General features: G+C 42.1%; 1 protein-coding gene across 3 annotated transcripts in view; it reads right to left on the reverse strand.

Moving 5' to 3' along the window:
• Positions 1-27,413, reverse strand: part of SGPP2 (sphingosine-1-phosphate phosphatase 2) — a 258,416-nt gene that overhangs the window by 83,936 nt on the left and 147,067 nt on the right. The gene's annotated exons all lie outside the window — the stretch shown is intronic.

Here is a 27,413-nt window from a genome sequence, read left to right on the forward strand (position 1 = left end):
CATGTAATGATCAGTCAGGGTACTTTGGATGTCTGTCACCTCAAACATTTATCATTTATCATTTCCTTGTACCGGGAACATTTTAGATATTTTCTAGCTATTTTGAAATAGACAATAACTTATTCTTAACTGTAGTCACCCTATTGTGCTATTGAACACTATAACTTATTTCTTCTAATTGTATATTTGTACTCATTAAACAACCTCTCTTTATCCCCTTGCCTTCCCAGTCTCAAATTAATAATCTTGAGATGGGGAGATTATTCTGGATTTTCTGAGTGGGCTCAGAAAATCCTAATCACAAGGATTTTTTTAGAAATGGAAGGAGGAAGCAGAATGGTCAGAGTCAGAGAATGATTTGAAGATGCTAAGCTGCTGGCTTTGATAATGGAGAGAGTGACTATGAGTCAAGGAATTTGCATAGCAACCTCCAGGAGCTGGGAAAAGCAAAGAATCAGATTCTTTTCTCCAGTCTCCAGAAGAAATACCACCCAGCTTACACCTTCATTTTGGCCAAATATCCATTTTGGACTTCTGACCTGTGAGAGAATAAATCTGAAACTGCTTCAGATTATAAGAGTGAAGAAGTCTAGCCTGGCTGACTCTATCTTGCTTCTAGCCTCACAGGCAGGCTGTACTCGCTCACTCTGGGGCATAGGCAAGACTACCTGTGGGAGGAATTTAGTTTAGTTGTTTAGTTTAACTTTGTTTTGTTGTTGTTGTTGTTGTTTGTTTTTGAGATGGAGTCTCACTCTGTCACTCAGCCTGGAGTGCAATGGACTGATCTTGGCTCACTGCAACCTCTGCCTCCCAGGTTCAAGCTATTCTCCTGTCTCCCAGCCTCCCAAGTAGCTGGGACTACAGATGTGTACCACAATGCCCGGTCATTTTTATATTTTTAGTAGAGACGGGGTTTTTCCATGTTGGCCAGCCTTATCTCAAACTCCTGAGCTCAGGTGATCTGCCTGCCATGGCCTTTACTTTAGTTTAACTCTGAAGCAAGGATGATAATAGTCCCTCCCTAAAACTGGTCTGCTCCCTGCTGGGGGATGAAAACCTCCTTTGTAAGACTAATGAAAGGCCACAAGCTCAGAATTTTGGGAAAGGCCCAAATTCTGCTAAGATGTAGGCATAGTTAAAGGACAACCAGCCACTGTCCCCTAGCTTACCTTGCTACAATTCCCTTACTGCTCAGGAGTCATGTGGCCAGAGGCCACAAGATTTGTGACTTCCCCAATTGCTCCTATAAATAACATTAGTATTATACAACATAATATTTGTCTTTTGAGATGTTTTCCAGACTTTTGCATTCTGGTGACCAACTGACTCCACCTGGACCCATGACTTATGACTCCACTGGTCTTGTGGCCCCCAACCAGAGGCTGGTTGGAGTGATAAACTCCCATCTTCCACTTGGCTACCTGGCTATGCATTAATTAAACTCTTTCTCTACTGCAATACAACTGTCTCAGTGCATTGGTTTTATCTGTGCAGCAAGCAAGAAGAACCTATTGGGAGATTACAAATTTGCATTTTAGGCCACTAAGTTTGTGGTAATTTGTTATGGCAGCAATTTATAACTACTACAAAGATGTTAGAAAAATCCCTTGCCTCCGAACTTTATAAATTCACCTTTTAAATGGTACTAATAAAGTTAACCCATCACAATGATGGTGTGAGAAACACTTAGCAGAAAGTACACGAGACTGGTTAAAATGCATTCTCAAGGCCGGGCGCGGTGGCTCAAGCCTGTAATCCCAGCACTTTGGGAGGCCGAGGCGGGTGGATCACGAGGTCAAGAGATCGAGATCATCCTGGTCAACATGGTGAAACCCCGTCTCTACTAAAACTACAAAAAATTAGCTGGGCATGGTGGCGCGTGCCTGTAATCCCAGCTACTCAGGAGGCTGAGGCAGGAGAATTGCCTGAACCCAGGAGGCGGAGGTTGCGGTGAGCCGAGATCGCGCCATTGCACTCCAGCCTGGGTAACAAGGGCGAAACTCCGTCTCAATTAAAAAAAAAAAAAAAAAAAAATGCATTCTCATTTTCTATCATCCTTTTCTTCCCGCTTATCCTGGTAGTGGGCAGAAAAGAAAGACTTAGGGAGTTAAAACAGAGAATCAGCAATCTATTAAAAAATATGGTAAACATCTTTATGTTATGGTATATTAACAACTTAAAAAACAAAAACATGATCACCCTGTTACATGAAACTAAAAAATAGAATTTTAATGCTACTTAAGGTAGTCATAAACTTTATAAAGATAAAATCAAAGTAAAATGTCAACACTGAAACAGAAGAGAAAGAGGCAATACTGTTACAGGAGATTTTTCTCAAGACCCTTGGAGATCTGGGTTCTTGTTTTGTTTTGTTCTACACAAAGTCTGAGGTTCTTGAATCCCAAGGGATTTCAGAGAACGAGTTATGTGTGTTTATGTATTGTTCTGGAAGTATTCATTCTGTGCCTGATGTTCAGCACTTGGGCAAGGTGCTAAGCATATGTAGAAGAGCCAGGTGTGATGTTCTGCTTCAAGAAGCTCTTATGGGAGAGTGGGGAAGAGTAAAATTTGCGGGAACAAATTTTTCAAGGATCAATGTTGTGCTTAAGGCCTTAAAAAAGGCCAACAGTACTTTTATACTTGAAAAATAAAAAAAATATGACCTTGGAAAGTGCAAGGACATAATTGTACTTGACACTATTGGTGGACTATCAAGTATGCATTCCTCTCTCTTACCTCCCCAAGAGGTTCCCAGTTTTACTCCATCATCTCTACCTCCCCCACATAGCCCTGTGACTCAGGGGAAAGTTGACACTGCTCCCCATGAGTGGATCTAGATTCATCCAAAGGAGTCGTGATAAGCACAAGAATTCAACTCCAGGCCAAGCAGTGCACAGGACTACCTGGGAGACAGTTACTGGGCAGGGATAAGTGCATGATATGATCTAAAAAGGGGCCTCCCATCAGGAATAAACTTTACTTCCAAGTGAATTCGAATGAAAGAGAATGGCACTATATCCATCCTACCCAGGAAAGACAGTAAGGCACGAAATGAATTAGATAAGGAAGCGTATAGTTTCACCTCTCTGCTAAGGTATCATGGTTGCACATGCAAAACAAACACAAAGGTCTGAGACAAATAAGTGACAAATGCCTCTCTCTAGAGCAGAAACATGAACTAACTGCCTGAGGTAAGGACGAGTCTCTGCAGGTTCTGTTTATGAATATACAATCCAACAGGCCTGACCTTGAGGCACACTCTATAAAGAGCTCCTTTTTAGATAAAGGTTATTTATACCAGGTACACCTGATAATCTTTCCAGCTTTGAAGCTTTATGAGGATAAATTTTGCCAAACTCTAACAAACGTCAACCCCCTCTGTGGTGTCATTTCATAATACTCAAGTGTTATATGACATTATAAATACTCAGCAACAATCATTTTCCTGCTCTAGACATTTACCTGAGACTGCGTTCAATATCTTAATCCTAGTAAACAATTGAAAAGGCCACCAAAAATGACAGCAAACTGATTTGAGTGCTACATATCATTCACTGATATCTTTAGACAGGCTTTATTATAATCTTTCAGGAATATGTTTTTTGAGGGAAAAGCTAACTATTCTATAACTCTTCTCAGGAACAGAATAACCAAAGATGAAGTTTAAAATACCAGCATGTATAGATGACACTCCAGGGATTTCTTAGATAGCTTCTCTGTATACATGATTAAATATACTTCCCTCCAAATTCTTGGGGGTTTAGACGTATCTAAGTAAAACAACACGCACTTGTCTTTTTTAATTTTTTAAATTTTAAGTTCTATGATATATGTGCAGAATGTGCAGGTTTGTTACATAGGTATACATGTGCCATGGTGATTTGCTGCACCTATCAACCCCTCACCTAGGTTTTAAACCCCGCATGTACTAGGTATTTGTCCTAATGCTCTCCCTCTCCTTGTCCCCTACCCCCTGACAGGCGCCGGTGTGTGATGTTCCCCTCCCTATGTCCATGTGTTCTCATTGTTCAACTCCCACTTATGAGTAAGAACATGTGATGTTTGGTTTTCTGTTCCTGTGTTAGTTTGCTGAGATCGATGGCTTCCAGCTTCATCCATGTCCCTGCGAAGGACACGAACTCATTCTTTTTTATGGCTGCATGGTATTCCATGGTGTATACGTGTCACATTTTCTTTCTCCAGTTGATTATTGATGGACATTTGGGTTTGTTCCAAGTCTTTGCTGTTACAAACAGTACAGCACTAAAACATAAAACAATACACCTATCCTTTTAGAATAAAAGGATAGAGTTTCCTTTGTAGGAAATCTCAGCTTGTGTGACTTCTATACATCTTTGGAAATAATAGGAATTTCACTTCCAGTGTGTATGTTGGTCCCACTGGGAACAATTAGAGAAAAAAGAAATAGTGTTTAGAAATGGTAGGTAATGTAGGGCCGGGCGTGGTGGGTCACGCCTGTCATCCCAGCACTTTGGGATGCCGAGGTGGGCAGATCACCTGAGGTCAGGAGTTTGAGACCATCCTGGCCAACATGGTGAAACTCTGTCTCTACTAAAAATACAAAAATTAGCTGGGCGTGGTTGCATGTGCCTGTAGTCCCAGCTATTCAGGAGGCTGAGGTAGGAGAATCACTTGAACCCAGGAGGCGGAGGTTGGAGTGAGTCGAGATTGTGCCACTACACTCCAGCCTGGCAACAGAGTGAGACTCTATCTTGAGAAAAAAAAAAAATAGAAATGGTAGGTAAAGTAGAATGTCAGAGATGAGAAACCAAGTTCCAGAATCCTACTTCGACATTTCTGACTGGCCAGCACAAGAGCTGAGGGCCCAGGCTTTGACAGCAGGCTTTGAGGAGAGCCACTCTTAAAAATAAAATGTTTCTTAGTATGCATCTCCTCTGTCACACAGCAAATGAAGACGTGTCTGACAAGAAGAGATAAAATGAAAATTACCCACATACCGATTATTACTAACTGCAAAATGTCACTGATATTCCTTACTGGTGGCTCTTATTTATTGATTTATCTTAATGAAAAAGGGGGTGGTTTCATAGGGCTTTTTGTGATTTCAGGCTCCCAACCCCATATTCCCTTTAGGTCTTAAGTTCTTTAAGTGCATATTTTCTTAAAATGGGATTTTCCCACCATTTAACCTTGTGGTCGCAGAAGAGCTACTTTATCTTGCTGATGTTGGAGTTTTCAGCACTGTTTGCAAGGCTGCCTTCAATGTAAAAATAAGCCAGGAAAGAAGGGGAGGCATGTAGATTGACTGCATGGTGGAAGAAAAAGAACATTGAGAATGTATGACTTATTAAGCTCTGCCGATGAACACCTGAACAGTGTTTTGTTTTCCAAACACACACCAAGGAGTCCTAAATGCAAAGGAAATATACCCAGGTCAGTGCCACTCGATATAATAAGGGCTGATCCAGACAGCAGAGGAGCAAATGCCCAGCAGACTTGGCGGCCAGCCCAGCTTTTGAGCTTTCAAAGGAGGAACAGAAGAAATAGCTTTCAGTCAAAACAATGTGTGACCTTGGGGAGTCAATTTGCCTTTCTGAGCCTCAACAGCCTCAACTACAAAGAACGCAAAGGATGGAGTAGGATTAGCTCAGTTGCTTTTTAATGTACATTTTTTTTTTTTTTCACAAACAAGGAAAGGCTCATTAAATTAAATGTTACCCTAGGGCCTACTATATAAAAATGATATAAGATTGCAAGTACTCATTGAAAGTACTGTACTAATTAGTTGAAAGTGGAAGAAGAGTTTACCAAACCCCTATCTCAGGCCAGCTGCACCCACCCCGCCACCCACTCCCCAGTCCTTCTCTGGTGGGAGCATCCTCTCAGAGCAGAGTAGTTCAGTGATCAGTTTGAAAATCACTGACCTCAACTTCTTCCAGGACCCAGATATCACCTTCCAGTAATTAACTTTTGGCCTTAAGTAAATAGGCTATAGCTGTTCTGATCTTGAGGTCTTTAAAGAATTTGATAAACTGTAGACCAATGGCAGTGCAAGGTCATGTTACTTTCTCTATTTTTTTTTTTTTTCAGATTAGAGCTGTAAATATACATTTTCTTTCAAAAGTCAAGTCCAAGATACTGCACCACTTCAGCAGAGTCAGGAGTTGACATCTGGGGGGCTGGTAATCTGCAACTCTAAGCCATCCAGTTTAATTGGAAGCAGCAGAAACAGCTTGCTCTCTGGGGCTGAGAGAGATCAAACCTACACAGGGTATAACTCAGTCTTATTTTAGAATAATTTGAAGACCCAAAGCTCTTTTACAGAAATCACCAAGCTGAAGCCTTCCGTTCATAAGTGCTTTGCTTTTGGAGTTTAGCAGACTGACTAGAAAGAAGCAAATAAAATGATTACGGAGTGAACTGACCTGGCCATCAGGGAAGAAGGAAGGACTGGGGGAAGGAAATGGATGCTGGAAGCAAAGTGTCTCAGATTGAACTCAGGCTACCTATGCTTCCTACCTGGATAATTTCATGTAAATGACTTGATCTCCCTGAGCTTCAGCTTCTTCACCCGCAAGTGGGAATAATAACAGCACATTCCACACAGAGCCCTTGGGAGGATGAAATGAGATTGTTCTGATGGTGTGTGCAGGGTACTCAGATCAGAGCTGGCAAAGAAATTTCTCAATAGGACATGGCTGTTGATGATGAGGATGATGGTGGGGGTGGTAGCCGTGAGGATTCCAGAAAGCACTTCTCAATTGTAATATGCATACGAATGACCTGGGCATCTTGTTAATGAGAATATTTTAATGCAGTTGACCTGGGGGAGGGGTGAGACTTCTCAGGAGCGCAGGTGATGTTGATGTTGCCATGTTGCTGGCCTATGGACCTCACTGTGAGTCAGGTGTTCAGGATCAAGAACACCCCAGAGAAGGGTTTTTCAACATAAAAGTAAGGCTCTCAGATTTAATCCTCAGTATTAGAGGATGTCTTAACTGGCATTAAGAGAGTAAGTAACGCGATCCAGGTGACAGATAAAAATGCTGGTGACAAGTCAGAGAACAGTGAGCAGATTCCATGGAGGATCTTGCAACAGTCCACACACAGGAACTGAGCCCAGACAAGCACCTCGAACCTAGGAAGAAAGGGAAGGCACAGGTAAGAAACGGCCCCCTGAGACAGCAGCCTGATCCAATGACCGACTGACTGATGATGCAGAAAGAAATAAGCTACCATGCTTCTTGCCTTGATTTGAGAGAGGTTTACATAAATACTGGAATGACAAATTCAAAATTAGTTAATTAGGAGTAACGAAGTTTGAAAATGTTTCCTAACTTCTCAGAGCATCACAATTCCAAAAAACCAAACCATGTTTCCTTAAGAAGGTATTTTGCACAGAATCCTGGCTTAGAAACAAGTTTCTCAGACCTTTTCAGGGAACATCTGTCATTATGTTTTCTGAAAATAAACACTAAAAGGGGAGCTCATTAAGATCAATAATTTTTTGGAAATCCTGAACTTTGTTTTTTAACCCAACCTGGCTAGGAAATTGTCATTTTTAGCTACATCTGCAATAATCTACATTTGACCTAAATAGGCCTGCATGCTCATTCTCATTCTCATCAGCTTCTGAGGGTTGGCGCATTGTCACATGCTTGTCTGAGTTCATTCTCAAGGTAGGCCTGAATGTCTTCAGGTGCTTGGGATTGTGAAAGTGACAGGTATCAGCCTATTGTCTATGGATTAACAGCCATTTATGAAGACCAGGGCCTCCTCCAAAAAATTCCTTCCAAGGCTGAAGTGGTGTTCCTGAAGGGAGATTAAGGACTAGAACTCTAAGTTGTCTTGTTCCTGATTTTTTTTTTTTTTTTTGAGATGGAGTCTTGCTCTGTCACCCAGGCTGGGGTGCAGTGGTGCCACCTCTGCTCACTACAACCTCCATCTCCTAGGTTCAAGCAATTCTCCTGCCTCAGCCTCCTGAGTAGTTGGGATTACAGGCATGTACCACCATACCAACTATTTTTTTTTTATTATTTTTAGTAGAGACAGAATTTCACTATATTGGCCAGGGTGATCTTGAACTCCTGACCTTATGATCCAACCACCTCAGCCTCCCAAAGTGCTGGGATTATAGACATCAGCCACCACACCCAGTACGCACCCACACCACCCCCCCGCTTTTATTTTGTGTGTGTGGCAGAGTCCCATTGCTATGCCCAGACTGGAGTGCAATGGTGCAATCTTGACTCACTGCAACCTGTGCTTCCTGGGCTCAAGTGATTTTCCTGCCTTAGCCTCCCCAGTAGCTGGAACTACATACAGGCATGCACCACCACATCTGGTTAAGTTTTTGTATTTTTAGTAAAGATGGAGTTTCACCATATTGGCCAGGCTGGTCTTGAACCCCTGACCTCAAGTGATCCACCCTCCTCAGCCTCCCAAAGTGCTGGGATTATAGGCATGAGCCACCAACCCAGCCTTCGTTAGCTGATCCTCATACTCAGTGTACATTCAGCCAGAGTTTCAAATCTATAGCCTAGAGATGTGGAAAGGCAAATCTTAAGAAATTTGGTGCTTCTTTCAATAGAACCTATCCCTTAAGGTTTTGATTCTACTAACCCCTTTCTGCATTGGGCTTTGGCAGCATGCCATCACACACCACAGAGATGGAATCGCTGAAAAATAAACACTCCATCCAAGCTATTAGAAGACGCCAACTAGCATGTTAACATACCAGGTACAAACTCAGCAATGCCCAATATTAAAAAAAAAAATTGAAGGCCAGGTGTGGTGGCTCACATCTGTAATCCCAACAGTTCGGGAAGCCAAGGCAGGTGGATCACGAGGTCAGTTGATCAAGATCATCCTGGCTAACACGGTGAAACCCCATCTCTACTAAAAATACATAAAAATTAGCCAGACCTGGTGGCATGCGTCTGTAATCCCAGCTACTTGAGAGGCTGAGGCAGGAGAATCACTTGAACCCAGCAGATGGAGGTTGCAGTGAGCTGAAATTGTGCTACTGCACTCCAGCCTGGGTAACACAGCAAGACTCCATCTCAAAACAAACAAATAAATAAATAATTGAAAACAGCAAAGTTTTTCCAAACACAGGCCATGTCTACATTGAACATTAATTCACTGTGTATGCTTCAGTGATGTAAGATTGACAATTTTTAAAATACTATTTTTAAGTAAAGACACAATCTTGCTATGTTGCTCAGGCTGGTCTTGAACACCTGGCTTCAAGCAATCCTCCTCCTTTGGCTTCCCAAGGTGCCAGGATTTCAGGCATGAGCCACCACGCCCAGCTAGCAAGACTACAGTACATCATTTAGCAGTAAGTCCTATGATGAAGTTGAAGCAGGATAATGGCTACAAAGTGATTTATGTGTATCTGGGGATGCTTGCCACAGAGGAGCCATTTGAACTGAGCCGTGGATAAGAAGAGGCATTGGTCGTTTGGGGGGGATCTGTGGGTTAGAGAGAGAACACTTAGTGAAAGGCCCCAGGCAGGAGGCAGCTCTGCTTGCTGGGACATGTGTGAAAAAGAGAGAGAGGAGATGACCTCAAGAGCAGACAAGAAACCAAGCCCAGACTTGGGCCTGAGGCTGGAAGGAGCAGGAAGCCACGGGAGGGTTTTAAATGGGAGCCCAAGCTGATTTACTCAGGCAAGACTAAAACAAATTTTGTCTCTGAAACAGTGGGATGAAGTCCCGCTTTAATTCTTTTGTTTTTGCTTTCTTAAACTTGGTGAGAAAATATCATTAATTCCCAGTTCTGAACTTAAAAGCCACGGGGGTTAAATGGCACCATTTCTACCTTGAGGGAGACATGTGGTGTCCTGAATTCACACATCTATTTGCTAACCTCTTCCCATCACTTTTAATTACTCTCACTTTTTTTTTTTTTTAAAGAGAATCAAGACTTTCCAACCTATAAAGAAAATTAAATGATGATTACTCAGGAAGCCTAAGAAAGATTGACAGTGTCCCCTGAAGGGGTGAACAGAAGGAACAAAAATGCATGAGGGTTTCTTCTTTCATCTTCAAGTACAGATAGAATTACAAGTTGGGTGAGCTGGCTGATGTCTAAGCAGTGCTTGGGTGATTAAAATTTCAGGATGGCGAGACTGAAAATCAATAAAATGTAAGGACGACTTCTTGGAGTTAGAGAGCTCGGGAGGGAACTGCACGCTCATCACTTTTGTTGGCTTAGTGGGCATTTGTCGGGATCCCTCCGCTGCGTCCAAGAATAAGAGGGACGTTTGAGAGGACTGAGCCCAATGTGGCTTTCATTTTACAGTGGAATTTCAGTTGTAGTCTTTTATACATTTGAATTGTTTTTCTCTTGATAATCTATCATATTTCAGTTCATCCCCTGAACATTTATCTTTTCTTCCTTTTCTTCAAGGTGAACCAGAACTACAAACTGAGAAATTCTTGAAATTGTGAGACAGTGACGCATTGTGGCAACAATGCTCTTCTTGACTCTAGGAAAGGTCTTGTAATTAGGAAAAACACTGCCTCATCATCACTGAAAACCCTGTGCCTGGGCTGGGTACAGTAGCTCATGCCTATAATCCCACCTCTTTGGGAGGCTGCAGTGGGAGGATCGCTGGAGGCCAGGAGTTTGAGAACAGCCTGGGAAACATAGTGAGACCTGTCTCTACAGAAAGTTAAAATTTTAGCCAGGTATGGTGGCACATGCCTGTGGTCCCAGCAACTTGGAAGGTTGAGGTGAGAGAATTGTTTGAGCCTGGGAAATGGAAATGCAGTGAGCCATGATCGTACAGTGCACTCCAGCCTGGGCGACAGAGCGAGAAAACAAAAAACCTGTGTACTTGAAGGACACAGCATTTGCTTAGGAACCAAATCTGGGCAAAGGAGAAGGAGAAGGTTAGAAGTGAGCCTTTGTCTGGATAGGACAGCAATTTGCAGTCATCATTTCAGAGATCAGGGATGTGAGCTTCTGCTAGAGAATTTCTTCCACAGACAATAAGAAAAATTGGCATCAACACAAAGAGCAGAAATAACCACTGCCATTTTTAAAGAGGGTGGGAGAGCCAGCTGCCCTTTAAATAATCAAAATGTCTTAAGAACTTAATTGTTTTTCAAAACATCTCGGATCTGCTAAAACCTGAAACACATCGTACTGAACATTTTTTTCCGTTTAATTGTTAAGCCCTTGTATGCGCAGGGGGATTCGGCGGGCAGATGTTTCTGATTCATTTATATTAACTTATTAAAATGATATTTGGAAGAACTATGTGATGTTTGAGAATAAGTGTTGTAAACTTGAGTGTATTTGTTTTCATCTAGCCATTTTCCCTCACCCCAACACACACACACAGAGAATTCAGAACGTGGGAGGTTTAAGTCTCTTCTAACCCGGCAGCATGTCCTTACCCATCCCTACCTCCCTTCAAAAAACATTTTCTGAAGCATTAAAAGGCACTGCCAAAATGTAAGAAAGTTATTCAGGCACATATAAAGTTTTTTCTTTGATAATTTTTTTTTTTTTTTTTTTTTTTTTTGCTGGAGTGCAGTGGCGCGATCTTGGCTTGCTGCGACCTCTGCCTCGATAATCCTTTATGTACCAAGATTTTAAAAGCAAATATAAAAATCACACAAAAACAAAACTGAAGTCTGACAAATTTGCCACCAAAGTCAAGGTAGTTTTATCCAAGGGCTTTCATGCTTTCTTCTTTATTTGGGCTAAATGGCCTCAAAATTTTTAGCTCAGAATTTTCTTTCAAGACGGTCATGTTAGTAGGTGCATGTGTACATGGAGAAGGAGGATGAAGCAAAACAGTATCTTCATGCTACCCCTCCCATTTATTTCTTTGTTTTTTAAAATAGAGACAGGGTCTCACTCTGTAGCACAGACTGGGCTCAGTTCTCAAGAGACCCTTCTGTGGCACCATTCCCGACTCTATTTTTGTTAGATTTTGTAGAGACAGGGCCTTCCTATGTTCTTGAGCTCCTGGCCTCAAGCAATCCTTCTGCCTCCCAAAATGCTGAGATCACAGGCTAGAGCCACCACACTTAGCCTCTTCCCCATTTCTTAAATCCAGCCCTTTGCTTTTCAGAGCTCTAAAGGAATCCAAGACGGTAAAGACAGTTCTCAGGAAGGATTTTCCTTTCTCGATTAATCCAAGTCCCTGGGGTGACTGCGGGTATGTGGTAGTGGAGATCCATGACTGGTCAGGGATGGAACAGGCCAAGAGGGGACAGAATGGAAGGGGGAGGACATTTTGCCAGGAGAATCTCACTCTCTCCATGCTCCTCCTGAAGTCTTGTCTACACCAGAAATTCTTGGAGTGTTTCATCAATTTCCGGCCCATTTTCAAACTGTAGTTCTCCAATGGGGGGCTGTCTCTGAGGAAGTTTAAAGCCATTCGTCACAAAAATAAACTCAGGAAAAGCTTTGAAGTTGGGCGCACACACATGAAAAAACATTAAGAAGAAAACCACGCTGGGCAGGAACAATGGTCCTTCCCACGCAGACTGCCACGAACACTGCTTGCTTTGTGCTCTGTGAATTTTTTTTTTCTGATTATCTGATTATCAGGGTTTTTTTTTTTTTTTTTTTTCTGATTAACACATTTTACTTGAGAACACTGTGGAAGTTCACAAACTGTATAAAAGCAAAATCAAAATTGCCATTGTCCCATCCCTCAGACAACCCTTTGGAACATTCCCCCAGTCTCTTTCCTATGTATACCCAAGTGCATATGGTGATATGCATCTTAATAAAGTTGTGATTTTGCCCAGTCTTAAATAAGCATTACTACATTGTGAGTGTTTCTCTAGCTCCCTAAATATTATTTCAGACCACTCTTTTGGCTGAGCTTAGCTTTTTATCTGCCTAGATCCAGTTTTGCTGCGTTTCACCTCCTCATCCACCCATGCTCACAGCAGATCCAACAGCTGACCCCAACAGCAAACAAGCCCATAGGATAACCAGCGTTGATGTGAGCATGAGTCTTGTCACCCAGGAGTCTTCTAACTCCCTGCTCACTCCTTGCTCATTTCTGCTCTAACGTGAGTCTTGTCACCCAAGAGCCTTTCTAGCTCCCCACTCACTTCCACTGGGTGCATGGAGGCCCCATTCCCACGGACCTCTCTCTACGCTGCTCACTCCTTAACCTGGCCAAATAAGCATCTGTGTTGACAGTGAATTTCTTGGCTTACAACGTTTGCTTGTGTTGTTTTCCTGAGGACCCGAGATCTCCCTGCTAGGTTTTGCAAAAACTTCAAGCATACCCTTTAAGGCCTTTCAAAGGCCACAGCTCAGAGATACACTGCTGAAATAAAGAATGACCTGGAGGCAGGCATGACTCATGACGGTCAGTGTGCTGAGGCAGAGGGACAGTCCCCGAAACTCTCTCACACAGGTAAAGTCAGGTACTCTATAATTTGGAAGTCACAGGGGTTGAACATGAGCTGGAGGCTTCCTTTGTCAGCTCCAGCTAGCTCTGGTTGAGATAAATGAATATGAACAGAACCCAAGAGCAGGTGCCCAACCCCTGGGCCATGGACTGGTTCCATTAAAAACCAGCGGGAGATGAGTAGAGGGCAAGTGAGCATCGCCACCTGAGCTCCACCTGTCAGATCAGTGGCCCCATTAGATTCTCATAGGAGCACGAGCCCTACCGTGAACTGCACATCGAGGATCTAGGTTGTGCACTTCTTATGAGAATCTAATGCCTGATGTCTGTCACTATCTCCCATCACCTTTAGATGGGACCATTCTAGTTGCAGGAAAACAAGCTCAGGGCTCCCATTGATTCTATATTATGGTGAATTATATAATCATTTCATTATATTAATATATTTCAATGTAGTAATAGAAATAAAGTGTACAATAAATGCAATGTGCTTGCATCATCCTAAAACCATCCCCCCACCTGCCCGGTCCAAGAAAACATTATCTTCTAGGAAACTAGTCCCTGATGACAAAAGAATTGGGGACTGCTGCCTAAGAGGGTCTGGGTGTGGTCACCAGCCTTGGGCCCAATGCCGGACCTGCTGGGCAGCTCTGGGGAAGTCTGAACTTATAACTTTCCCTTTCAGTGGTTACAACACCAGCTTCCTTACTACGGCATTTGGAAGAGGAATGGAGTCACTTATGTAAACCACATCCTACCCCATTAGACACATGGTATGTGTTCAATAAATGGTCATTATATTTGCATTGTTTCTATTAACAACGTAAATCACAAGACAATGTCAAAAGGAAGTCCAGTTGGAATAGAACACAAAGGAGAGAAAGACGGTAAGAAGGTTAAAAAAAACAGCCGAATGTGGTGGCTCATGCCTATAATCCCAGCACTTTGGAAGGCGGGAGGAGTGCTTGCGCCCAGGGGCTCAAGATTGCAGTGATCTGTTACCATGCCACTGCACTCCAGCCTGGGCAACAGAGTGAGATCCCATCTCTAAATCAATTAATTATTTAAAGAGATTTTTTTAAAAAACGCATCATGAAGGAGGAGGCAAATAATTCATCCTGAAAGGAAGACTCAAATTTTAACAGAGAAGGGAAAGAGGGACATTGCTGCAGAAAAGAGCAGCATGAAGAGTGGCACGGAAGCTGCGAGGCACCGGGTTCCTGAAACAGTACATGGCCCACGATAGAGTAGCTGGAGTGGGAGGGACTTATAAGGAGAGTTGTAGGCAGTAGAGCTAGAATTGGAGGTCAGAGCCAGAGAGCAGAGCCCCGGAGGTGATAATAAGGAGGTTGGGTTTAGCACTTGGATATTAGGGAGCCATTGAATGTGCTGGGGCCAGGAGGTGCTGTGATCAGAGATGTGCTGCTGTAAACGGTCACCACTGGATTCACATTCTTGTCTTTTCTCAGTAATTTTGTATTTTTTACAGATTCAAATGTATCTTAAGAAGAAGTCACAGACATGTTGCCATGAAGCTCAACCGCTTATGTCATTTTCTCAGGGGTTTTATACGCAACCCAGCCTCTGCCTTACATAGCCCAGTGGCCCCACCGGAGCCTCCCCATGCTCCCACCTCACATCTGAAATAACAGCTGGGCAGTCAAGGAGTCTCATGGGCCATCCTGGAAGATGAATAAAGCTTGGTTTCTGTGTTTGGCCTTAGTGCTGCCATGTGGGATCTGATGATGCAGTTATTTAGCAAGAAACCACAGGAACACAAACAAGGTGATAAAACCCAGAGAAAGTGAATCATTCTGTGGATGGCAACTGAACGCCACAGGCTGTGCAATGCCCATCCCGCGCAAACCCAGAGGCCCTGGGTTTGCTATTTATTTATTTATTTATATTTATCTATCTATTTATTTATTTATTTTGAGACAGTTTCTCTCTTTGTTGCCCAGGCTGGAGTGCAATGGTATGATCTTGGCTTACTGCAACCTCTGCCTCCCCAGGTTCAAGCAATTCTCCTGCCTCAGCCTCCTGAATAGCTGGGACTACAGGTGTGCACCCGCCATGCCTGGCTAATTTTTGTATCTTTAGTAGAGATGGGGTTTCACCATGTTGGCCAGGATGGTCTTGATCTCCTGACCTTGTGATCTGCCTGCCTCAGCCTCCCAAAGTGTTGGGATTATAGGCGTGTGCCACGGTGCCCGGCCGGCCCTGGGTTTTGACTGAGCCTGGTCACCAAGGGCACGTGCTTCAGATTCCTACTCTGTAAACAGGGACTGTGGTTCCTACGCCCAAGGAAACAGAGCTTGTTGAAAATATCAAAGTGTGGGAAATGTGGTTCTTATTTCTTTTCACAAGAACACAGTTTCCAGAAAGTGCCGTGTCATCAGAACTGATGACCCTGATGCATCAGCAATAGTCAGAGGAACGTGGTTTTCCACCCTTGATAAAGAAGGGAACCAAAGTTGAACAACCTGCAATATCTCGGCTTTACAAGGAGGACAGTGAATCAGGAAAAGCATGGAGTTGAAGGCCAGAAGGGAGAAAAGAAATGTACAAAATCCTCACAGTCCTCATTGCAGAATGGTAAACAGAGGTCCATGTTCACAGAGCCTCTATCCACTGCCCGTTGCTGTCTCTGTCTCTCTTGCTCTCTCAGACACACACACACACACACCCATGCACATACACACATGCATGCATGCACAGCCCCCTTCCCTCAACCTGCCATACATGACTTCAGCATCATGTGTCCTTGTCCTTTAAAATATGTCTTCCAGGCTGAGTGTAGTGGCTCATGCCTGTAATCCGAGCACTTTGGGAGGCCCAAGGCAGGCGGATCATTTGAGCTAAGTAGTTTGAGACCAGCCTGGCCAACATGGTGAAATCCTGTGGTCTCTACAAAAAATACAAAAATTAGCTGGGCATGGTGGCACATGCCTGTAGTCCTAGCTACTTGGGAGGCTGGGGTGGGAGGATCACTTTAGCCTGGGATGAGGAAGCTACAGTGAGCCAAGACTGTGCCACAGCCTGGGTGTCACAGTGAGACTCTGTCTCAAAAAAAAAAAAAAAAAAAAAAAAAGTATGGCCCCAGACAAGCAGCATGAGCATCCCTTGTGAGAAATTCAGAATTTCAGGCCCTACCCTGGACTGGCAGAATCAGTGGAAATTTTAACCAGGTTCCCAGAGTGATTCTCTTGCACATTAATGTTTGAGAAGCACTAACCTACATATATTGAGAAAACAAAATACCTGGCTGTATTGAGACTTTGCTATTCTACCTGGGCCTACTTAATATGTACACATGTATAGGGAAACTGTCTTAAAAGTGAGAAAGCACTCAGTAAGGAAGAGGCAAACTGGAGAGACAAAGCCGATTAGTGCTTACCCTGTGCTAGGGATGAGGTGAGGAAAAAGGGAATCCTTGCTAATGAGCATGGGTTGCTTTTAGGGGTCATGAAAATGTTCTAAAATTGACCGTGGTGATGGCTGCACAATTCTGTTGAAGATACTAAATATAACAGGTAAATCGCATGGTATGTGAACTGCATTTCAATAAAGCTAGAAAAAATTTAAAAGCACTCCGAAGCCTTGGAAATAGCAAACTGAAAACTTCTAACTGTAAAAGAGAGCACCTGTAGAGCCACATCTTAAGAATGCATTAAAGTCCATCTCATCTTTTCATAACTTCATACATAATAAATATCAAGAATTTATTTTTGCTCTAAATATAGGACATTTTAGCATTCTAATAAGTGACTGCTCTGCTGTCCTGGCTCGGTAAAATTTCACCAGGGGAATGTTAGGGAGCAGAGCTTCTTTCAACAGAGGCACTGGGCCAGGCACGGTGCCTCACACCTGTAATCCCAACAGGTGTTTGGGAGGATGTGGCAGGAGGATCACTAGGGCCCAGAAGTTTGAGACCAGCCTGGCCAACATAGTGACTCCCCACCTCTACAAAAAATAATTTAAGAAGTAGGTAGGTGTGGTGGCACATGCCTATATTTCGAGCTAATCAGGAGGCTAAGGTGGGGGGATCGCTTCAGTGGGAGGTCAAGGCTGCAGTGAGCCATGATCTTGCCACTGCTATTCCAGGCTGAGTCACACAGCAAGACCCCATTGCAAGCAAAAACAAAAACAAAACAAAAACCACAAAAAGGCCCTTAATGGTCATGGGCTCTTAGAACTGGGTAACTAGGGTTTGTATCCTGGACTTTCTGATTTAGACCCCCTGCTCTGACCCTCCTCCAGCCATGTCCTTCCCTATGAAGCAAGAGAAGATGCTCGGTTCTCTAGATCATTCATTTGCAATCCCAGCATTTCCTTCCCAAATGCTTGAGCCTGCATCCCAGGCCTGCACAGGGTCTCTGCCCCAGTTCTACCCTCCCTAGGGTGGAGGACGGCACAGACATGCACTACCCTAGACTGGAAGCCAGGCCAAGGATGGCTGTTCATAGGGGAACATAGGCTCAGACAGAGTCCTTGTGCAGTCTTAGATGGGAGACAGGCTGCCTCCCTTAGTTTTGCTACATTTTGGGGTAAATCTCTAGGCAGAGAATTCTAAATTTGAACCTCACTTTCCAGATCACATGAAGACACAGATGTCAAGATAGGAGGCCATAACATTATATTTAATGGTTTATTAGTTTAATAAATAACTTTTAAATATTTTGACCTCAGTCTACATTTGTGTGTTTACGTTAAAACCTTGCAATTTTAGAGGTTGTCTGATTGCTTTTTTTCTTCTACATCTGTTAAATAATAAGGGAGTATTTCTGGTCTTCTCTGGAAACATGCCATATTTTATAGGCAAATATTAATGCACAGGCCTTATGCATTAAAGGCCATCCCATCTTTTCGTAAGTCGTACATAAAAAATACCAAGAATTTATTTTTGCTCCAAAACAGTATAGGAAGTTTTAAGATTAAAAAACATCTTACATTTGTTTACCTTAATGTATGCCTCATATTTGCAAAACATGGTAGTTAATAAAAATAATTAAACAGGAAATAAACAATGAAAAAAACCACTGAATATTTTACAATATTAATAAAGTTTAAGGCTTCTCCTGGGCTTTGCTACTTCTGAAGGATGGAAAAGCAAATCCTCTAGACAAAAATGCAAGGCTCTGGTGATTTTTTTCTCTTTTTTTAAATAACAGAAATAGCTTAAATGGAACTTGGGGAGGGGGGGGCTTAATGAGTATAACCATGAGAGTTTAGAGTGTTTCATGGCGCTTTGATGCTTCTTAACAAATAGTTCAGTGACATAATCCTAGAAAGGGTGAATTTGTTCCTGTTGTCCCATGCAACCCACAACTGTTAAATGTGGCATCCGTATGTGGCTATTTATATTTAACTAAATAAAAGATCCAGTTCCTCAATAGTTAGCAGTCGCATTTCAAGTGCTCAACAGCCACATGAGGCTAGTGGCTCCCAGTCTGGACAGTGTAATACAGAGCATGTCCATCATCACAAAAAAAATTCCATTAGATGTGTGGAATGTGAGAGTCTGAATGACTTCTCCATCATCTCAGTCAAGTTTTCTTTTACTCTAGGATCAGTATTAGGATTTCCTATACCATCATATTTTGCAACTTGAAGCAATTTATTCTTAAATTCTAAAAGCAGATAATAGTGACAGCTGCACAGCTTTGTGAATATACTAAAAACCTCTGAGTCATACATTTTATTTATTTATTTATTTATTTTAGAGACAGGGTCTTGCTCTATTGCCCAGGCTGGAGTGTAGTGGCACAGTCACAGCTCACCATAGCCTTAAACTCCTGGGCTCAAGTGATCCTCCCTCTTTAGCCTCCCAAGTTGCTGGGATTACAGACACATGTCACCATGCCCAGAGAATATTTTTTAATTTTTAAAAATTTCTGTAGAAACGGGGTCTCGCTCTGTTGCTCAGGCTGGAGTACAGTGGTTCAATCATAGCTCACTGAAGCATCAAACTTCTGGCCTCCCAAAACATTGGGATGACAGGCATGAACCACTGCGCCTAGCTGAGCTGAACATTTTAAAAGGGTAAACTTCATGGTATGTGAATTATATCCCAAGTTAAGAAAATAAAGCCAAATTAGTCAAATATCAAGTAATAATTTTATAACCACGTTGTCAGGTATCATACAGAGCAGCTCAAATGGTCTTATTCAAATGAAAATCAAGAACCAATTCATTTCTGAAAACAATCTCCATCCTCCAGTGGCTCCCAACTGCACTTAGAATGAAGTTCCAATGCACAGCCATGGTCAAGGGCTGAGATCTGACCTCCGCTTCTCTCTCCTACTTCCCTGCCTCTACTTTTTTATGTTCCAGCCACTCTGGCCTCTGCTTGCTGCCTCTTTCTCGACCATGTCTTGCACATTCCACCCTCCTGAGCTTTGTCCTAAGCATGCTCTCCTCCTGACTGGCTCCTTTGCATCTCTGAGATTCCATCCCCCCGACACGTGTCCATTCAGAGATGCCTACTCTGGCCCTCCTCACTTCCCTAGCTCCACGTCATGACCCTGTTCTATCTTCTTCATAGCTTATAGCCCATCTGAAATTCTCTTAAACTTTTTTTTTAATAGAGTGGAGTGGCGGGGGTCTCACTACATTGCCCAGGCTGGTCTTCAACTCTTGGGCTCAAGCAATCCTCCCACCTTGACCTCCTAAGTAGCTGGGATTACAGGTGTATACCACCATGCCCAACCTAATTCTGCTACTCTTGTACCTTTTAGTTTTTTTCATCTAAACTAGACTTCAAGCTCCTTGAAGGCAAGGACCTTGAGCACCTGGTTCCTGCAGAATTCCTGGCATCAGCACAATGGCTGTTGTTGTGCCCGCCATGCAGTAAGTATTCAGCAAATACTTGTTGTCAAAAGAGACAGAGAAATAACAGTGGAGGCCGCCATTAGCACACACTCTGGTTAGAAAGTAGCCATCTATGGGTTTTTAATGACACCCAAGGAGCTATGAAAAATACACATACCTGGACTATACTCCTAGAATCTGATTTACTAAATCTGGAGTAAGGTCTAAATTGGCCTATTATTTTTTCAAACAGTTCCATTGTTTGGTCCAATTCCTTCATTTTCAGAGAAGAGAATGAGGCTTACACTTGCCTGAGTTTTCAGCTAGTCAAGCAGAAGCCTGCTTATCAAATGTAAGAAGCTCAGCTCTCCAGGAATGAGTCTGTGGGTGTGTCTGGCCCTTCATTACACTGTATCTGTGAAACCCCTGTGGTTCAAACTAAGGAAAATCTGTTTTGACCCATGGGTCTGAAAGGAACTGTCATAACAGACCACTTCAGAATTTATCACAAGATAAAGGTAAGTTATCCCTGAACTCGCTCCTTCCTCTCCCAAGTTTTCGTATTATGGTATTGAGGTTTTTACCTTGGCAGAGAGCTGTAAACACATTTTGCCTTACATGCTCTTCTCTAAAGTCGAATGTAAAGATGTAAAATACTGAATATCAGCAATGGGAAGAGCATCTCTCAAGAGTCACCTGTGTCATATTTTCCATTATCTTTTTGAGAAAGTAAAAAACCATCAGGTTGTCTTTTCTTTATCTTTTGATGCTGGCAGGTTAGAGAGAAAATTTTCTGGTTTGCATTGGCAAAAAAAAAAAAATCATGCAGTAAACATGCTTCCATTTTTGAAGGATTTAAAAGGAACTCCTTGCTAGAGAAAAAATTAAATGGCAATTGTTAACAAAAGAAAAAGATTACAAAAGGCATCTGCACTCTCGGAAATACACCATAGCCTCCATCATCTCAGTCAAGCCTTCTTTCACTTACTCCAGGATCAGTATATGATTTCCTATACCACTGCATTTTTGCAACTTAAAGGGATTTATTCTTAAATTCTAAAAGCAGACAATAGTGATAGTTGCACAGCTTTGTGAATATACTAAAAACCTCTGAGTTCTAATGTGCTCTAGCATGCTTATCAAAGAGACAGGTCAGCACCATTATTAAGAACCTGGGTTTCAATCTTGCCTTGCCATTCACTAGCTGTGTGGCTGTGGACAAATGAATTAATCTCGCTGTATCTCAGTTTCCTCAACTATAGAAAATAAAATACAGTTGACTCTTGAACACCACATGGATTAGGGGTGCTGACCCCTGTGCAGTCAAAATCTGCATGTAACTTTTGCTTCTTCAAAAGCTTTACTACTAATAGACTACTGTTAACTGGAAGCCTTACTTATAAACAGTCAATTGACACATATTTTGTATGTTCTATGCATTATATACCATATTTTTATAATAAAGTAAGCTAGAGAAAATAAAATATTAAGAAAATCATAAGGACAATATATTTAATATTAAGTGAAAGTTTTTTTCCCTGTCTTCATGTAGAGGAGGCTGAGGAGGAAGAGGAAGACGAGGTGTTGGTTTTAATGTCTTGGGTGGCAGAGGGGGAAGAAATCTGTTATGTGACCCCATACAGTTCCAATCCATGTTGCTCAAGGGTCAACTGTACTTACTTTACAGAGCTGTGAAAAAATTATATATATATATTTTTTTTCTTTTTTTCTTTTTTTTAACTGCACTTTAGGTTCTGGGGTACATGTGCAAAACATGCAGGATTGTTGCAGGGATACATACATGGCAATGTGGTTTGCTGCCTCCATCCCCGTGTCACATGTATCTGGCATTTCTCCCCATGTTATCCCTCCCCAACTCCCTACCCTGCACTGTCTCTCCCCTAGTCCCCCCAACAGACCCCAGTGTGTGATGCTCCCCTCCCTGTATCCATGTGTTCTCACTGTTCAACACCCACTTATGAGTGAAAACATGCAGTTTGATTTTCTGTTCTTGTGTCAGTTTGCTGAGAATGATGGTTTCCAGATTCATCCATGTCCTTACAAAGGACACGAACTCATTGTTTTTTATGGCTGTGTAGTATTCCGTGGTGTGTATGTGCCACATTTTCCTTGTCCAGTCTAACATCGATGGGCATTTGGGTTGGTTCCAGGTCTTTGCTATTGTAAACAGTGCCACAATGAACATATGTGTGCATGCCTTTATAACAGAACGATTTATAATCCTTTGGATATATACTCAGTAATGGGATTGCTGGGTCAAGTGGAATTTCTATTTCTGGGTCCTTGAGGAATCGCCACACTGTCTTCCACAATAGTTAAACTAATTTACACTCCCACCAACAGTGTAAAAGTGTTCCTATTTCTCTACATGCTCTCCAGCATCTGTTGTCTCCTGATTTTTTAATGATTGCCATTCTAACTGGAGTGAGATGGTATCTCAATGTGGTTTTGATTTGCATTTCTTTAATGACCAGTGATGATGAGCATTTTCTCATTTGTTTGTTGGCCTCATATGTGTCTTCTTTTGAAAAGTGTCTGTTCATGTCCTTTGCCCACGTTTGAAAGGGTTTGTTTTTTTCTTGCAAATCTGTTTTAGTTCTTTGTAGGATTCTGGATATCAGCCATTTGTCAGATGGGTAGGTTGCAAAAATTTTTGCCCATTCTGTTGGCTGCTGGTTCACTCTAATGATTGTTTCTTTTGCTTTGCAGAAGCTCTGGAGTTTAATTAGATCCCATTTGCCTATTTTGGCTTTTGTTGCCAATGCTTTTGGTGTTTTAGTCATGAAGTCCTTGCCTATGCCTATGTCCTGAATGGTTTTGCCTAGATTTTCTTCTAGGGTTTTTATGGTGTTAGGTCTTATGTTTAAGTCTTTAATCCATCTGGAGTTAATTTTAGTGTAAGGTATCAGGAAGGGATCCAGTTTCTGCTTTCTGCACATGGCTAGCCAGTTTTTCCAACACCATTTATTAAACAGGGAATCCTTTCTGCATTGCTTGTTTCTGTCAGGTTTGTCAACAATCAGATGGTTGTAGATGCGTGGCATTGCCTCCAAGGCCTCTGTTCTGTTCCATTAGTCTACATCTCTGTTTTGGTACCAGTACCATGCTGTTTTGATTACTGTAGCCTTATAGTATAGTTTGAAGTCCAGTAGTGTGATGCCTCCAGCTTTGTTCTTTTTGTTTAGAATTGACTTGGCTATGCAGGCTCTCTTTTGGTTCCACATGAGGTTTAAGGTAGTTTTTTCCAGTTCTGTGAAGAGGGTCATAGGTAGCTTGATGGAGATAGTGCTGAATCTATAAATTACTTTGGGCAGTATGGCCATTTTCACAATATTGATTCTTCCTAACTATGAGCATGGAATGTTTTTCCGTTTGTGTCCTCTCTTATTTCCTTGGGCAGTGGTTTGTAGTTCTCCTTGAAGAGGTCCTTTACATCCTTTGTTGGGTGTATTCCTGGGTATTTTATTCTCTTTGTAGCAACTGTGAATGACAGTTTGTTCTTGATTTGGCTCTCTCTCAGTTTGTTCTTAAGTTCTTAATTTTGTCATTCGTGTGTAAGAGCTGTGAAAATTAAATGCATCAATGCATGAGAAGTATTTAGATAGTGCCTGACATATAGAAAGTGCTGAGTAAAAAAAGTTCTTGACGATGATAATAATAATGATGATTATTCCACCCATCAGACATGAAACAACTGCTAGGCAATGAGTTTGCATGCATCTCTGCTACCATGCTCAGTAAACAATTTTTTTTTTTTTTTTGAGACGGAGTCTTGCTGTGTCACCTAGGCTGGAGTGCAATGGTGCAATCTCGGCTCACTGCAACCTCTACCTCCCGGGTTCAAGCGATTCTCTTGCCTCAGCCTCCTGAGTAGCTGGGACTACAGGCACAAGCCATCATGCCCGGCTAATTTTTTGTGTTTTTAGTAGAGACAGTTTCACCGTGTTAGTCAGAATAGTGTTGACCTCTTGACCTTGTGATCCAACTGCCTTGGTCTTCCAAAGTGCTGGGATTACAGGCATGAGCCACCAAGCCCAGCTGAAAAAATATTTTTAAATTTATGGATCTTTTCGCCTATCTTCCTTCCTTTGATTAAGAATTTGATATTTATCTATTTATCTTCCTCTACTTTTAGTGTCCTTGCAATGCCATCAATCTACAAACCAAGGCACAATGTTGCAGGGAGCCTGTAGTAAATGGGAAAGTCTAGCAAGTGTCAGATAAAAGGAAGGCTAGCTGTATCTGGAGATGGCTGTGCCTCACAGAACAGCCCAGGGGCCAGCACATCAGCCCTTTAGACACCCGCTCTGCAGTTTCTCAGTCAGCCACACAGAGTGTGTAGGGTTTACGTACTTTAGACACCACAAAACAATTCCATATACACGTATTAGACCAGATATAGAGGCAGCTGGAGTGTCTCATGTGTGGTAACATACTTTCTAAATGATTAATATCACTTTCAAAGTATTTGCCGTCAGTTGGGTGAGACGTAGATTATATCCACCTGCTCTTTTTTAGGCCACATGAAGAAACTAAGCTAATCATTTTACAGGACACTTTTTTTCCTTAAAAATATCCTCCCAGATGATTGATTTCAAAAGAACTTTGAAAATTGTTTATGGAAAGTTTGGTTTTAGTAGGTAGTTTTGTTTGGTTAAGTGTCTGATTACAGGTTTTGTTTTCCTTTTTGTATGTTTTTTATTCACTTGCTACTTTTCAATAAAAGTGAAAAAATGGAGGAAGGGGGTGTTGGGATTCCAATTAAGACAATAAGAATGCATTATGCATTTGGTAAAAATACATTTTCTATTTTATGAAAAAATTGACAAAGAGGTTGTTTATAAATCAATACGAAGTAAACATTAAATAGTTAAAAAAGAAGAAAATAAAAAGAAACCTGTTAACCCTATTTATCCGGAGAGCTCTTGGAACTAAAGAAATGCTTTCATCAGAGTTTGAGTTCTAGGATGCATGGAAAAGCCAGTGAGAAAAGTGAGATTCTCTTCTTGTCTTTCAAACATGACAAAGGCTTGGTACCAACCCCTTTTTCCCCCAAGATTTGGTCTGGGAGTGGCAGGGAAGATGTTGCATCTGAGGTGGAACCTCCCCTCCAAGTTCCCATCAGGTTGTCTGCCAGCTGTGTCTCTCCCAATGCACTTTTTTGTTTAAGAAAACACCTGAATCACTGCAGTTGTGGATCCTAGATGAAACTGATCTTACTGCTTTTGGAGGAGGAGTCTGTCCATCTGCCTGAGGATAACAATTTTTTTCATCCTCAGCTATGCCCAGTTGATTTCATGGTATCTATGCAATGACATTTATAGAAACTAATGATATCTGTAGAAAATGATAGCCTATAACAAATTAATGGAAAGAGAAAAGAAGAGAAAGATGATTATTTGGAAAATTTCCACAAATGGCTATGCTGCTGCTAAAAAGAGCTTCAACAATGTAAAAGCCATTAGTCCCGGGAAGGACAGACTCTTTAAAGTGCTTGGTGCAAATGAGAAGATGGATGTTATTCAGGCAATGGCTGATGTCATCTCCATCTGCTAGGCATGGTCTGCTAGTAAATAACATGGGGTGCCGGAACAGAGGGCAAGGGCTTTCTTCATCTCAGAGGAGGCAGAAATGTTTGATGCCGCAGGAGAGAACACAATCTATATTTCATATTCTAATTTCTCTTAAGTAGATGATTCCTTTTAGATTGAAGCACATAAACTTGACAATATTTGATTGTTGATATACAAAAATGTCTATTTCTTATGGTTCCACTCATAAATATAAATATGGAGGTTTTCCATTTTAAAAGAGGAATTCTGCCACCTCAAAACAGTGTCCGAACTTGGAGAGATGCTCATTTCCCTCTTTGTCGGCAGGGCCAATGTACTAAAGTGACCTCGTAGATCAGAAGTCACAAACAAGTACCCTGCACATGGAATTATGATCCACAGATCTACGTTCCCTTTGGCACACACATAACTGACTTTTAAAATATCAGTTGCCAGAATTTTAAAACTCCCAGATTTCATACCGCTCTTGAAATTAGCTTATCAACAATATGCATTCCCACAGGCCTTGTGATAAGAATTGGCTGACCTGAGTAAAGGATGTACCCTTAGGACTGGGGACGTGTTCCCCAAGTTCATCAAAGTTGTAAAGCTGACCATTTCTGTTTTTCACCTGGCCCAGGTGGGCTTTTCAGGCCTAGGTTAACTAAATGAATTTGTGTTCATGTGTCCTCACCCAGAATGCCAAAGCCTGCAATCTAAGCCTGAAAAAGTGGATGATGTCCTGACCAGTTAACTAGGAGCCCTTTTCCCTTCTCCACATAGCGGCCCCGCCACCAATGTTTTAGAGAAGATTCGTTTGGTTACAAAGACCAGATGGGTAGAAAGGGAGAGAGACAAGACAGAAAGCACAGTGGGAAGGCAGCATCTGCAGTAATCTCACAAACAAGAACATGTTTTTGGAATCTCCACAGACGGGAATTCTGCAACCTCTCTGTAATCCAGTCCTAATGTTGAGCAACCTTCACGGTCAGGAAATTCTGCCATAAATAACCCAAATCCTTCATGCAGCTTAAACCCATTTCCTCTTACTCGCTGTTCACTGGAGATGGGGAACAGCTGGTCACCGTTCTCCGTACCAAGTCCTTTGTCCACTGGATGATTGGATTCTGGCTCTGGACTGCTGTCATAATTAGGAGCCTGACCAGTTCCATATTGTGCTATCTGCAAAAGCATGTAAAATGGGAAGATAAAATTTTGAGCATGCTGTGCTTCAGAAATATGCCAGCAGGGGAACACAGTGCCATGTCATGTCACCAGGCTGTTCACAATTTATAAACTTGTGAATGTGAGACTTCTGCATGGAAAAACGTGTCTTTCTGAGGCTAGCTCTGCAATGTGAGAATAAAAAAAATAATGCAAAGAGTTTCTAAATGCTACCAACAAAAACAATACAGCATGTATTAAGCATTTCCTGTGCTCCCATTATCTGCATTATCTCATGTGCTCTTCACTACAACAACGTAGAAACTGCAGGTGGGGAAACAGTCCCATAGAGGCTAACTTGCCCATGTTTATGCACCAGGAGTGGGAGAGTAAGTGTGCAAACCCAAGCAGTTAGACTCCAGAGCCTGGGCTCTCTCAACCATCCCTCCAGCCTGCACGTAAAGCAGGGGCTGGTATGTCCCACACAG

Source organism: Sapajus apella, unplaced genomic scaffold, assembly GCF_009761245.1.
Source record: "Sapajus apella isolate SASKATOON/1434 unplaced genomic scaffold, GSC_monkey_1.0 scaffold10, whole genome shotgun sequence".
Lineage (NCBI taxonomy): Eukaryota > Metazoa > Chordata > Mammalia > Primates > Cebidae > Sapajus > Sapajus apella.